At 37.4% G+C, this 15,894-nt stretch overlaps 1 long non-coding RNA gene across 2 annotated transcripts in view; it reads right to left on the reverse strand.

Moving 5' to 3' along the window:
* The window catches only part of LOC124858682, a 151,218-nt gene that overhangs the window by 90,577 nt on the left and 44,747 nt on the right, over positions 1-15,894 (reverse strand). The window contains exon 3 of one of the 2 annotated variants that reach the window (XR_007035905.1): positions 9,150-10,709. The exons of the other annotated variant lie outside the window; for it this stretch is intronic. This is a non-coding gene — a long non-coding RNA (uncharacterized LOC124858682). Of the gene's footprint in view, positions 1-9,149; positions 10,710-15,894 lie in introns of those variants that run through there. 2 annotated transcript variants of the gene reach the window in all.

Genomic DNA, 15,894 nt, shown 5'->3' on the forward strand with positions numbered 1-15,894 from the left:
AGTGACTTTAATCATTACATGGTTGTTGGTGCCAGATGAGCTAGTCCAAGTATTTCAGAAACTGGTAATGTACTGGATAGCAACTATGTGAAAAAAATACCTTGGTTTGAAAAATGTTAGATAGTGTAAATTTCTATTTCAGCAAAATTTCATTTCTGCAACTTTTATATAGTGTTAACATTTGGCTTTAACAACATAAGAGCATTGCTCCATCCTGGTGTATATGACTTGTTGTTGGTGGTGGTGTAATGTTGTGGTGGATATTTTCTTGGCACACCTTTGATTCCATAGAGTTGTTTAAATGCTACAACCTACTTAGGTATTGTTGCTGCAAATGTTCATCCTTGTATGACCAAAGTGTATCCATCGTCTGTTGGCTCCTTCCACCAATGATGCACCATGTCACTAAGCTCAAATCCTCTCAAACAGGTTGCTGAACAATACAATCAGTTCACAGTAAACCGTTGATATCCACAGTCACTCAGCTCAGTCCAACACAACACCTTTTAATGGGGTGGATTGTGAGATTTGCTTTAAGAATGTCCCACTAAAAAATCTGCAGCAACTAATATCATTGTTTCAATATAAACCAAAATCGCTAAGTAATGTTTCCAAAACCATGCTGAATCTTTGCCACAAAGAATGTATGCATTTCTGAAGACAAAAGGAGGTCCAAGCAATATATTACCAGGGTGTACCTAATGAAGCGGCTGATAGATGTAAAGTGTCAGTTCACAACAAATCAGTTATCTAAAGGCTTTTTGGAAAACCAACAGGTCTAAAATACTAAAAGATAAAAGTGGTTAGCATAAGGTAAACATGCTATACCTTACAAAGGTGACTCAGCATTAGCTATAATCCTGTACCCAACAGACATTGTTAGCATAAGCTAAACATACAAAAACTTACAAATACAGTTTTGCATTAGCTAAACATGGTAAACCCAACAGAGCTGGCTATGTTCGGTTAAATTCCCTTTACATTGCTTCAAATTACAACAACCATCATTTCAATGTACCTACATGAATTGAAACAAAAATCCCAACTTCATTCTTATGTCATCTATGAAAATCTTGATGTTAATTATACACATCTTTGTGTTTTGAACATCACTTTACTTACTTACTATAAAAAAGCCCAATAACACTACAAATAATGTCTCATGGAGCAGATTTCACACTCTATAAGGTGAGGCTCAAAAGGAAACCAGACCTTTCTCCCCACGATAGGAAAGACATGGGGCTTCAAAGAAAAATTAACCCTAGGCAAAATGTAGGGATTGTCTCCACACCCCTTTTTCTCAATGGAAAAGTTCTCCTAAACCCTAAGGGGAATAGCTTCTACAGCAAAGCTTCAATAATCCAAACAAAGCTGTATTATCAGCATGGAGATATACAGATGTTATTGGATTGCATGTCATGACACTTCGGTCCATCTTAGAGATGCTTGACAGCTGAGGCTTGTTCCTGTTTAGATATGTCACTGAAAGTACATCATCTTGCAGTGAAGCATACTATACACCCAGATGCAAATAGATACCAGATACAAGTTTACCATTGCTTTATTTTTTGGAAAAAATCAGCACATCGGTCCATATTTGTAGCATCCTAATTCTGCTCAAATATAAGCTGAAAAGGAGGCTAATCTCATTTAGCTAGTCCTTGAAATGGAAAAGATAAGTGAACATGCAATTTAAGTAAGGCGAGTGTGTGTTATATTCATAAGTCAGGAAATGGCCACATCACCATAGGTACTCACTTAAATTTGTTCATGTCTAAATTCTGAAAAATTCAAAAAGTTTTAAACACCTGCAATAGTGACAAACAATGCTGGACAAGGATTCAAGTTTATCTTCCTTCCACACACAGTGAGAAGGTATTTCAAAAGCTCACCGTTCAAGAGTGGCATCTTAAGTCTCCATAATACCCATAAGACGGTGATTACAGTGGCTCTAAAAAGTGTTGAAAATTTGAGTATTTAAGACTGAAAGACATAAGAACATGATAAATAACTTACCAACTTTTTGTACCTTTAATGGAGAAAAATCTAAAAAATAAAGAAGTGAAATAAATTTGTTGCATTTTTATACATACCCTTGAAGTAACGCTTTGTTGAAACATCTTTCATTCAATTTCAACATTTAGTCTTCTTTTATAGGATCCCATTTCCATTCAACATCTTGATTTGCAAATGTCCTCCACATATATTAGATTTTGAAAACATGTCTTGTCCACAGGCCTCTGTAGGTGATTTCTCAGATTTTCTGACTAATTTAACTCTCGACTCTAGATCAGCCATTTCAGAGCTTTTCATGTTTTTCTGCTGAAGCAATACTTTAGTTGAGTTTTGCATATGGTTGAACTCAATGTGATACTAAAATGAAATCCCTCTTCATCTTCAGCTTTCTAGCAGCCACCTACATGTTTTGGGCCAAAACTGTCTGGTATTTGGAACTGGTTACAATTTCATCCACCGTCACAAAAAGCCAAAGTCCATCTATATAAACGTGATTACCACTACCACCACCATCTTTCCCTGTATGCATGCTGTTCTTTTCTGTGATGCAAAGTACTGTATCACTGCCAAATGTATCTTTTGGAATTGCAACCCTAAAGTTTCAGTTTGGCTTCAGACCATTACATTCTACTACAATGCTTTGGAAGATTTTAGCTCAACCTGGATGTCTTGTTTGGAAGAAAAAGCTTGTGTTTGGCAATCCTACTTTATGGTCCAGATTTATTGCGAATGCAGCAGATTGTTGTCATTTGGAAAAAACAATCAGTATTTGTTGGAAGTTGCTGCAGCTCCCTCCGTGTTGCTGTCAGCCATTTGGCTGTATTCTTGACTAGTGTCTGTCTTGTGTTTTCATCAATTTTGTTTTTCCTTCCATATTTTCCCCAAATTTGAATGACTGTTTTCACTGTACCACAGTGACTGATACTGTTAAACAATGAGACCCTTTGATCATTTGGAACCAATAAGGTAAAGATACAAATGAGCAAATGTTATGAAAATTGATTTGGACCTTTTTTTATTTTGTTATTGATTTATTTTTATTTTGCGATGGACTGGCGACCTGTCCAGGGTGTACCCCGCCTCTCGCCCATAGACTGTTGGAGATAGGCACCAGCTTCCCCGTAACCCACTATGGAATAAGCGGTAGAAAATGACTGACTGACTGACTGGTTATGCTTTACATTAACGGTAAAACAAAGTTTGAAATGATTTACCACGTGTTCAACTTTGAGAGTCGCTGTTCTTACCAACCAATTGTTTGGGAGGCTTGATAAAAAAAGCCTTTTCTATCATCACATCATCTAAAGTTAACTGAACCCCAGTGGGACTTAATCCAGAACTGTGAGTTTTGGTCAGTTGGGACAAAGATTGAGGTGAAACAAAGGATTAAAATGTTAAAAAGCACCTCAGGTCTATTGGTTAGTATGATAGAGAATCTGTAATGCTGTTGCTATATTTCTCTTCCAAAGGCCCTGGGAATCTAGACCCTAGATAATGATGCAAGATGCTCAAAGATCCATCTCTCTGTATGTTCCAGCCTTGTGAAAAATGAGAACTAAATTATGTCCTGTTGGAACAGGAGGGGGGTGCAAAGTATTATTTGCAAATGTGCCAAAAAAGGACACTTTTTTTTGCATTTGCTGTAATTAAAAATGTTATATATTTAGATCATTTTGTACATCTTTACCAGGAGTGCCAATGATTCTGGAGGGCACTGCATTCGCAAATCCTATTAAAACCAAAACCAATTTAAAGTCATCACACCTTGACAGTCAGAATATTTAGTGCCAAATGACCAAAACGTTCAATGAAGATAAATGGAGAAAGGTCTGCATGCACAACGCTCACATTTATTAAAAGCCTTAACAGACATCTCATCTATTGATGTGCACATAACTTCCTTCTTTTCAAACCAAAAAGCATCATGTACTTTTTAAACCTTTACAACTGCTAAGCATTTCGATCAAACTTTTTCCCAAAACACAACAATAATCAATATGTAGATGGTCACAATTACATTTACCTATATTGGAGAGGACTCAAATGCAAACCAAAGCACAAAACATGGAACTATGAAAACTGAGGGAGGACAAGCCCACATGCAAACGCCCTGACACAAAATCAATAAAACACAAAAAGAACTGCAAGACCATGATGTTAAATGCGTGCCACAAACAAAATGAAATAAGATGACACTTCAAGTTTATCTGCTTAAACAGAGAGTTGCACTAAATAATGTAAGTAGAATTCCATTTATTTTTTTCACTTCTAGATTTCTGTTGTGTTTCAATTGTGTCATCCAGATTTGCATATTATTTCTATGTTTTGCTTCCTGTCTTCAAGCATATCTGTAGCAGATAGATGTGTCAAACTGTGGCATAAAAAACATCTGAAATCCATCCAAATCAAACCAAAACACAAGCTGGCTTTGATCTTCAGTTTCCACCCAAGCTACAATTCGCCACAAGCTGTTACTGAAGCACATTCCAGTGTCACCAAATATTGATACAAGAGATACTACACTTCTTGGCCCTGTACAAAAGAACACCTGCGGGAAACTCAAACAAGTTCCCAGCGGGCACATTTACAAATTAATTTTGAAGAAGTGGCTGCTGTTTACAAAAGGTTTCTATATTTAGATCTCTACATGAAATCACTTGCATGTTGTGATCATACTCTAATCAGCTACCTGAGCATACTATTACGTTCACCGCATACTAATGAGCAGGGTAATAAGGGTATTAAACAAAGGCTATGATTAAACAGAAAAGACAGTTTAAGATCCTAATAGCTTTGAAATCCTTCAGTCATAGATAGTGGAGGATGAAAATCACAGGGCAGTTCTCCTTGTTTCTGTTGGTTGTGGACACTACCTGGCAAAAGTATTAATAATGCTTGAACTTTTTTACATCTTGCCATGTTAAATGGACTGAACTTATATAGCGCTTTTCCAGTCATACAGACCGCTCAAAGCACTTTACACTAGAGCCACATTCACCCAATTGCACTCACTAACACTCACACACAGATCAGTAGGCAACTTGAGGTTAAGTGCCTTGCCCAGGGGCACATCAACATATGGCAGGAGAAAGCTGGAATCGAACCCACAATCTTCTGATTGCAAGACAACTACTCTTCCTACTGAGCCACAGTCACCAGTTGTTACAAACAACAGACTTTAATTAATGTAATCTGCATTTTGTGTGATAGACCAACACAAAGTAGCACATGACCGTGAGCTGAAAGAAAGAGGAAATATGTTTGTTTTTGTTTTTTTATATTTGTACAAATACAAATCTGAAAGCCCACTTTAATCTGATAGGCCAAAGTAAAATCCAGTGAAACAACTTTCAGAAGTTTCCTAACTAATAAGCAGAGTCAAACTGTTAGAGAACATTAATGAACAAACAGCAACAAATACTCAAAAGGAGTGATCAGGTGCATGGAAAGCATGTGACATAGCTGTGTGGGAACATTAACCGATGGGATACGAATGCACAACTTATTTGCATGAAGCATGACAAAATGTACAACAGGTGGTCCAAGGTCATTAGCCACCCTACTACTAAGGCTGGACGAAAAAAAAACATTAAATAGGACTTGGTTGGTCATTATGCTCAAAAATGACTTCAGAGATGGGTGCAGGAAAACATCTGCAAATACTTCATGTTACTGATTGCACTGGTTCCTCAGTGGATGGACTGAAACACTGACACCTCTGCTCTGAATATCTGTCGTCACTTGATACAACAGAGTAATCAAAGGTTTTACCACCCTGCCTCAACGAGCACAAGTGCTGACTGTAATCCAGAGAAATCTGGCTTGAGTTTGGCTGGTTAATGGAACTGCCTTGTACTGACTCTTGTAAGTCAGAATCTTGATTGCTCCGCAATTTGGTTCCTTCTCCAACTTTTACTAACAGCTGGAACATTTTGTGACACCTCTAAAACTTAAAACCTCTGGGTGTAACTCGGTTCTGTACTCATTTGTAGCGCAGAGCAAAGAATGAATGCAGCGTCGGTTTGAATATGAATCATGCAACAGAAGGATATTTAAATGTTACATTGGTGTGTTGAGCTTTTACAGTTATGAGCCAAAAAACTGATCTGACTTATTCCCTTTAATAAGTAGGTGAATCATTTGAGAAGATTTGGCTGGAAAAAAGGCTAACAAGTAATTTCTTGACAACTATGACCTTATTTTACATTTAAACCATATTATTATTTCCCTGTTGGTCACAGATAGTGATCCAGTTGCTATTAATTATACAGATGACTCAGTAACAAACTGATTGGTGTCAATATGTACTAAAACACATTTTTGTCAACACTTTACAGACAAGAGATTATTCCGGAGAGTAGGATTGAACGTCCAAGTAAAACATGTGACAAAGTGCCCTTTTCTTCTTCACTGCTGCTCCTCCTCAGTTCCCCACAACATCCTGTGTACACCAGCAGCCTCGCTCACCAGCCAGTCAAAATGATGGACTTGCTTAGCACAAGTCATGCCCCAGAGTAAATGAAAGTAGAAAACAAATAAACTGAAATGCCACTTCAGCTTAATTGCATACATTGACATTTATATGCATCCGCATGTAAGCCAGCTGGCTGAGGAGATGCAAGCGATGCTGGTGTTAATTACATTTTCCATTCCTTCACTACTAAATGCCCATAGACATTTTCCGCAAGCTGGACTGCAGCAGAGGCTACTGTGAGTGCCCAAGTCTTTAAATTAATGACGAGGATATCCACTTCTATGGTTACACAGTAAAAAAAAAATTTATCAACATATTATCCATATATTATCCATATATATATATATATATATATATATTATATATATTATCCATATATATATATATATATATATATATATATATATATATATATATATATATATATATATATATATATATATATATATATATATATATATATATATATGAGATATATATATATATCCAGAACTCCTTCAGTGTTAGCTTCAGCTGGTTCAAATTCTGTAAACAAAATAGTCGACACATTATTCGATTAGCAAAATAACCATTAGTTGCAGCCCTAGTGTGTGCCAATGTCTTATCTGCTTAGATTTTTGACTTTTAACATGAAATAAACTGTAAACATAAAGATAAATCAACATAGCTCTTTTTAATGACATTTCTTTAAACTTAAATCCAGTTTATTTGATGCGAGCATTAGCTCTGGTGTCATAGTTGTGCTATTGTGCTGCAAGCTATTAAGTTCTTTCTGACTTTTTCCACACAGAAAAAATGTTAGAGGGTAAAAACTTTAAACTTTATACAAGCAGATGATCAAGTGAGATTAATATTGCACACCTCTTCCCACAGATTAGACATATAGAGAGCTCCTTAAAAAGTGATTGGATATTTACAAGCTAGTATTTATTATAAAATGGAATCTTTGTCCAACTTAGATGCTGATTACCTTTCTATAAATATTTTTGTACTAGTTTTAGTCTTCAATGGCCTTTAATCCCTGACCTTTCTGTGTGTCAACAGGGGCTGCATGAAATAGAACCTTTCATATCCACCATGAGTGCTGCTTTAAAGGTGTTAATCTTTAAATAGTATGTCATTTTGTATCATATAATCATGGTCTACTTTTAGTTCGATCAGGGATTATAATCTCTCATATCTTACATGAGTCAAATGGTCTAAACAGAGTTAAGAAGCACCATCAATAAAAATAAAGTTCAAATAAAATGTTTTACAAAATTACATACATCAACATTATTGTTCATGGGATTTAAGCCTTTTTATGATTGTTATCTTATATTTCATTAAATACCAATCAACCAAGAGTCCATGCTCCAAACCTTACTTTTTTGTATTTTTTTACACAAAAAAATATGAAATGCCTTGAAGAGTCTTTACTATTCCACCTTACAGTTTTGTCTAAAGGCAAACCAAGCTGAAGCTATAACTCAGCAAAACTTTAAGAAATAAATACTTTATTTTGCAAACACTTAGTTTACAGCTTGATCTTCAGCTGCTGATAATGATTTATTTAGGCACAGGCTTGTCCCAAGTGATGTTTTAAACTGGTCTACATAAAAAAACTTGTCATGGTCTAGTAACTAATATCAAGGTAAACTTTCAGAACTGCATAAACCTTCTATCATACAGGTCCAACAATTTAAAGTCTTTTTTCATTAGAGGCCAGAGAAAGTGCCAGTATAGTAGTGTCTTCAAGTTAAACTTCTCATCTCACCACAATGTATCTTATTTCATTATTTTGTTTAAATTTGTCAAGGACAAAAATAAAATCCCTATTTCTATTCATCTGGCAGAAAAGGTAAGAAATACCAAAAATAAATCATTTTTCTCAAGCCAAATATAAATATACAGTAAAACGTCGTACAAAAGTACAGTTTCAAAAGCAAAACAAAACATAACTGAAATGTTTGAGCATCCTACCACTGAGACATAGTAAAGGTAGAATATAAAGTTAGAAGAAGATACAGATCCAGAGTAAGGATTTGTTTTAAGCTTGTAATATAGAGGAGATATTGCTTCCTCCTGCAAGTTTGACCATCACTGATTTTCCGAACGGCAAAAAATATTTTAAACGATTGCTAGAAAAACTAAATCTGAGTTTGGCAGTTGTTAGTAATAACCCAAAACATTTGCTTGAAAAGCACAGAAAAGTAAAATTTGTCATACTATGTTTCCTTTGACATCCTGATTAATTCCCCTTTCATCTGTGCTGGTCTCTCCTCTCTTTCCATTTACAAAGCTCTGCTTTATGTAATACAGCTAAATCTGGCAGGAATATACTCCAAATATTTGCCGCTGTGAAGTCTATGGTTATTTCTAATTTTTACAGATGACAAACATGCTGCACTTACTCACCCAACCAAACCTAAGCATTAGGGCATGATAATTTTATGGCATGAGATATTGATCCCAAGGGGCTAACTCTACCTCTTACATAACCCACACTGCAACATAGCTCCAGGAATATCTGCTAAAAATGCAGCATTCCACAAAGCTCAATCTGTGGAACTAGTTCATTCTCGTCCAGGTGTACCCACTTCCTCCCCCTTCTTTCTTTCCTTCTTCGGACACCTACATCACCTTTCAAGATAACAGTGGAATGATGGTATCCTCCTGGGACACGAAACTTGTATTGGTTTATTTGTCATATGCAGGTTAACACACAGTCAACAGTGCAGTGAAATGCTTGGGATAAGAAGAACCACTCAACTCACTATAAAAACAAAAGTACTAATGGCATGCAATAAAATAGTACACATCGTGTAGCAGCAATAAGATAATAAAGTGTCACAAATGGGGTTTGGTGTAGTATTATTGTCCAGAGTTCAGTAGTCTGACAGCTTGTAGATAATAACTGTCTCTAAGTCTTTGTGCATGCTGGCAGGCACCTGTATCGCCTGTCAGAAGGTAGCAGACGAAAGGTCCTTTTGCTGTGTGAGTGTGGTCCTTGATGATGCTGCATGCTTTGCGCAGACACCGGCTCCAGTACATTTCCTGGATGGGGGGGGACTGTTGCCAGTGACGGCCTCTGTCGATCACACCACCCTCTGTAGTGCTCTGACAGGTGCAGTTCCCATATCGCACTGTGATACATCCCATCAGAAGACTCTCAATAATGCACCTGTAAAAGTTTGTGAGGATGCTGGTGTTCATACCAAACTTCATCAGCCTTCTCAGGAAGTAGAGTCTCTGTTGGACTTTCCTGAACACAGTGTCTTCATGTATTGTCCAGGATAAGTCCTCAGTGAAGCTACTGACCTGCTCCACCTCAGCATTATTAATATAGAAGGGGGAATGCTGGCCTCCACTCTGTCTCCTAAACTCCATTATTATCTCCTTAGTTTTGCTGACATTCAGAGAGGTCAATTTCCTGACACCACCTGGTCAGTGATATCACCTCATTCCTATAGGCACTGTCGTCGTTGTCTGTAATGAGGCCCACGATGGTGGTGTCGTCAGCAAACTTGAGGATAACATTTGAGCTGTACCTGGCAGTATAGTCATACGTGAAGAGTGACCTGGGGTGTTCCTTTAGAAACGACAGGATGTTATTTACATTCTGCAGACTGCCAATGCACACTGTTATTGGTCATTCCCTTTATTAGGCATGACCAGACTCAACAGGTCACTTTCCATGCATTTTCTCCCCGTCCATTTATCTCACTCTTTGCTTTCAAACTCTGCCCCGACACTGTCATATCTCCCTTATGTTTTCCTCTCACATAACATCAGCTCCAACAGGTTTCACACACCCTTGTCAAGGTCAACCAACACCCAGCTTTTACCAGAAACCCTTACAGCAGCCGCGACTGAAAAAAACACAACAAATGGTGTCAGAGAGAGGGATGAGCTGACAGGCTAAATCTGCTATATGTGTGCTTTCGTTAGCAAAGAAAACTGTTCATCTGTGTTGATCCAGCAAACAAACAACAGACTGTCACAAAATATACAACAGCTGCGTAGCCGCAGCAACTGAAAATAAACCCAGTCCTACAACTCCTCAATGCAGCAAGAGGTCAGTGTGCATATGTAAATGGCAGTAAAGATTGTTTTCATACCTAACTGAGATCATCTTGAAAAAACAGCTTATAATGGGGTGCATGAACAGAAAAGCTGAGTGAATGAAGAATGGCATCTGTCCAGGCCCCTCCGATGTGCAAATCAGCAGAGCTCGAGTCTAAAAACAAAGTTCAGCAAGTTCAAACACAAATGAAGATGGATTAGGCTGACAGTGATAATACAAACCCAGGCAAGTATAAAACTCTGCTGTGCGTCCTTCGTCAGCTATAATGACGCGTCCTTTTTGGATATGAAATCACCTAAATGAGCTGACCTGGTGGCAGAAATTCCAGTCTGTTTTTCTTTTCTTTCTTTTTTTTGGTCAAAAATGAACAAACCCCTCAAGTGATTTGTGAAAGACCTAATGAAATTATGTCATGAAAAAGTTCACAAAGGTCAACTTTTTTTACAGTGACACTGAAAGGGAAAAATGGAAAGAAAACGCAAAAATCTGATCTTGAGGGATAAACCAGAGCCTCTTAAAATGTTAAGAGTTGTCCCTTGCTTGAACTAACATCCCAGTTTACAGCTATCATAACACTGCCAATGCAAGCTTTGATTTTGCCAATATAAGCCAACAAATTTACCTTGAGAGTCACAGTTGGAAAACAAGACAATAGATTGACAGAAAAGATAATAGAATGACTGTGGTTTAAGAAAAAATGTTTGTGGATCACAGCTCTGCAATGTAACTGTAGGGGTGAGGTTTGATCTTGAAGGAGGAACAACTACAAAGATAACAAAAGAAAAGTGAGGCATTTACGTATGTCTGAATGCAAATCTAAGTTAGCAAACAGAAGCAAAATCAATTATTGTAAATTACTGTGAGGATATAAAATTTAAAATATGAAAACAAGTAAGAACATAGTTTTAGTACATGTTTGGAAAAGTGTTTATGTGAACATAACGTCATTATGTGAAAATTATAACCCAAAGGTATTCTACATCACCTGACAGGCCTTGCAACGGGTATATAAGGTTCAGGCATTATGTGAATGCACAAGTGTAGAATATGTTTTAGGACAGCTCACAGCCATTCATGCAGAGTCTTTCAAAAGAGCTCATATCTCTTTAACTTTTCCACATTCTATCAATTTACACCCTCAAACTTTGATGTGTTTTACTGGGATTTTATGTGATAAACCAACACAAAGTAGAACGCAATTGCAAAGTGGGAGGAACATTATACATATGAAAGCTTAAACGTCTGATATACGTTTGTATTCAGCCCAACTGAGAAAACAGTTTGCACAACCATCATTTGCTGCATTTACAGCTAGCCTCTTGCTCAATGACTGTTGGAGATAGACAACAGCCGCACCACAACCCTAGCATGATGGGATAAGCAGGTTTAGGTGATAGATGGATGTCTCTATTAGCTTTATACATGTAGAGACTGAAGCTTTTCCCAGTTTTTCATTGCAAAATAATTTAAACTGAATTGGATGGAGCATTTCAATTCTTGCCGCATATGCTTATACGCAGGATTGGGGACTGACTACCATTCTAACACATGAATGTGCTTTGACAAAAAATCAATTGTAGCTCTAACTGTATGTGTAGGGTCATTGTCCTGCTAGAAGATGAACCTCTGCCCCAGCCTGAAGTCTTTTGCAGCCTCTAACAGGTTTTCTTCTCGAATTTGCCCAGTATTTAAGCCATCTATCTTCCCATCAACTGTCCCTGTCAAAGAAAAGCACAAGCGCTGCATAATGCTACCACTACCATGTTTAATGGTACAGATGGTAAACGTAGAGAAATATGCAGTGTTACATTTGCATCACAAATAGTGTTTTGAGTGTAGACCAAAGGGTACATTTTGAACTCATGTGACCAGAGGAATTTCTTGCACTTGTATGCTGTAGCAAACTTTAAATATGTCTTCTTCTGGCTTTTTTTTCTATTTGCTGTGTTTCTTTATGTCTTCATAATGCTGCTCAATAATGTTCTTTGAATAACATCTGACGCCTTCACAGAACAGCTAAAATCACAAACAACTGGACACTGAATTATACACAGACGGGTTCTATTTACTTAATAGGTGAATTCTGACGGTCACTGGGTACACTAGATTTTATTTAGGGGCACATGAGTATAGGGGCTGGATTCCAATGTATGACACACTTTTTAGTACTTTTATTTGTAAAAAAAACTTTAAAAACTATGTAAAATTCTCCTGCCAATTTATAGTCATGTGCTTCTATGTGATGGTCTATAACATAATAACCAATTAAACATTTTGAGGTTATCTTTCTTAATGTCTTAAAATATAAAAAAGTGCCAGGAGTGTGGATGCATTTGTAAGACACTAAGTTTGAACATCTGTCTAAATACAGGTCCTTCTCAAAATATTAGCATATTGTGATAAAGTTCATTATTTTCCATAATGTCATGATGAAAATTTAACATTCATATATTTTAGATTCATTGCACACTAACTGAAATATTTCAGGTCTTTTATTGTCTTAATACGGATGATTTTGGCATACAGCTCATGAAAACCCAAAATTCCTATCTCACAAAATTAGCATATCATTAAAAGGGTCTCTAAACGAGCTATGAACCTAATCATCTGAATCAACGAGTTAACTCTAAACACCTGCAAAAGATTCCTGAGGCCTTTAAAACTCCCAGCCTGGTTCATCACTCAAAACCCCAATCATGGGTAAGACTGCCGACCTGACTGCTGTCCAGAAGGCCACTATTGACACCCTCAAGCAAGAGGGTAAGACACAGAAAGAAATTTCTGAACGAATAGGCTGTTCCCAGAGTGCTGTATCAAGGCACCTCAGTGGGAAGTCTGTGGGAAGGAAAAAGTGTGGCAGAAAACGCTGCACAACGAGAAGAGGTGACCGGACCCTGAGGAAGATTGTGGAGAAGGGCCGATTCCAGACCTTGGGGGACCTGCGGAAGCAGTGGACTGAGTCTGGAGTAGAAACATCCAGAGCCACCGTGCACAGGCGTGTGCATGAAATGGGCTACAGGTGCCGCATTCCCCAGGTCAAGCCACTTTTGAACCAGAAACAGCGACAGAAGCGCCTGACCTGGGCTACAGAGAAGCAGCACTGGACTGTTGCTCAATGGTCCAAAGTACTTTTTTCAGATGAAAGCAAATTCTGCATGTCATTCGGAAATCAAGGTGCCAGAGTCTGGAGGAAGACTGGGGAGAAGGAAATGCCAAAATGCCAGACGTCCAGTGTCAAGTACCCACAGTCAGTGATGGTCTGGGGTGCCGTGTCAGCTGCTGGTGTTGGTCCACTGTGTTTTATCAAGGGCAGGGTCAATGCAGCTAGCTATCAGGAGATTTTGGAGCACTTTATGCTTCCATCTGCTGAAAAGCTTTATGGAGATGAAGATTTCATTTTTCAGCACGACCTGGCACCTGCTCACAGTGCCAAAACCACTGGTAAATGGTTTACTGACCATGGTATCACTGTGCTCAATTGGCCTGCCAACTCTCCTGACCTGAACCCCATAGAGAATCTGTGGGATATTGTGAAGAGAACGTTGAGAGACTCAAGACCCAACACTCTGGATGAGCTAAAGGCCGCTATCGAAGCATCCTGGGCCTCCATAAGACCTCAGCAGTGCCACAGGCTGATTGCCTCCATGCCACGCCGCATTGAAGCAGTCATTTCTGTAAAAGGATTCCCGACCAAGTATTGAGTGCATAACTGTACATGATTATTTGAAGGTTGACGTTTTTTGTATTAAAAACACTTTTCTTTTATTGGTCGGATGAAATATGCTAATTTTGTGAGATAGGAATTTTGGGTTTTCATGAGCTGTATGCCACAATCATCCATATTAAGACAATAAAAGACCTGAAATATTTCAGTTAGTGTGCAATGAATCTAAAATATATGAATGTTAAATTTTCATCATTACATTATGGAAAATAATTAACTTTATCACAATATGCTAATATTTTGAGAAGGACCTGTACTTCAGACATGCAGTGATGAATGAGATTTGGCATTAACGATCTTTGGTTCTCTCAAAATTGGCAACATCTTAGTTATTCAAATAATTCTGAATTTTCTTTTTACAGAGTAAGTAAAGAAAAAAGTGTTTTAACTAAGTGATCTCTTTTCAGCTACAACTTATTTTCCAAATCACCCAAACAAATTGACTTATTGTCACTTTTCTTCATTAACTATAGTGAGGAAAACATCTAGGTGACTCTACATGACAGCAGCTTACCCTTAGTCCTACATATATACCATCTATTCTGCCTTTAGTTTGTCCTCATTCACTCTCTGAAACTGGTCCAAAAACTGACAAAGGAGAATGCCCCAAATGTGCCGAATGTCTACCCCCTAGTGGACAAAACGTACATTATTCAGCCTTTTACTAAATAGTGAAGAGCAAAATCACAAAAATAGGAACACAAAATGCTTAAAAGATCAAATCTATGGTTAAAATTAATATAATATAGCACAGGTGTGAAGGTATGTGACTCCAGCAACTCCCTTCTTTTGCCCTCAATCTTCCCCTGAACAAAGGTGTCAGGTAAATTTCCATTAACACAAGACAAACATGTGGTTTGGCTGTTTATGCCAAAGCAGCAGCGAAAGCCTGCAGAAACAGCCGACTCCAAGGCCTGCAGGCAAAGAAGCGATGTACAATTAACCTGCCACACCTCTGCCCAAGATGAGCATGCCGATATTTGTTACTTTAATGTGCTAAATTTACCTGGAATTGTTTTTTAAGATCAGCTCCACATAATAAACTTTGTGCAGAAACAGACTCTTGAAAAGCAAGTCCTAAATGTTTGAAATGGCACAATAAAACTTTTATTTCTTGGAATCTGAAATAATTTATTACAAATAAGTAATTTAGAAAGGTAGAAATTGAGGTCTTTAATATTAAAACATATTTGCTGTGCACACATTCAGACAGTGAAGACATCATGGATGCAACGTTCACTATAGGTCTGAAAGGAAGACATTGTCATGCTGCATCTCTTCCTTATCAGAATATTTTCAAGATAATTCTGTCAGTATACAGGTCCTTCTCATAAAATTAGCATATTGTGATAAAGTTCATTATTTTCCATTATGTCATGATGAAAATTTAACATTCATATATTTTAGATTCATTGCACACTAACTGAAATATTTCAGGTCTTTTATTGTCTTAATACGGATGATTTTGGCATACAGCTCATGAAAACCCAAAATTCCTATCTCACAAAATTAGCATATTTCATCCGACCAATAAAAGAAAAGTGTTTTTAATACAAAAAACGTCAACCTTCAAATAATCATGTACAGTTATGCACTCAATACTTGGTCGGGAAT

The sequence above is a fragment of the Girardinichthys multiradiatus genome, chromosome 2, assembly GCF_021462225.1.
Source record: "Girardinichthys multiradiatus isolate DD_20200921_A chromosome 2, DD_fGirMul_XY1, whole genome shotgun sequence".
Taxonomy (NCBI): domain Eukaryota; kingdom Metazoa; phylum Chordata; class Actinopteri; order Cyprinodontiformes; family Goodeidae; genus Girardinichthys; species Girardinichthys multiradiatus.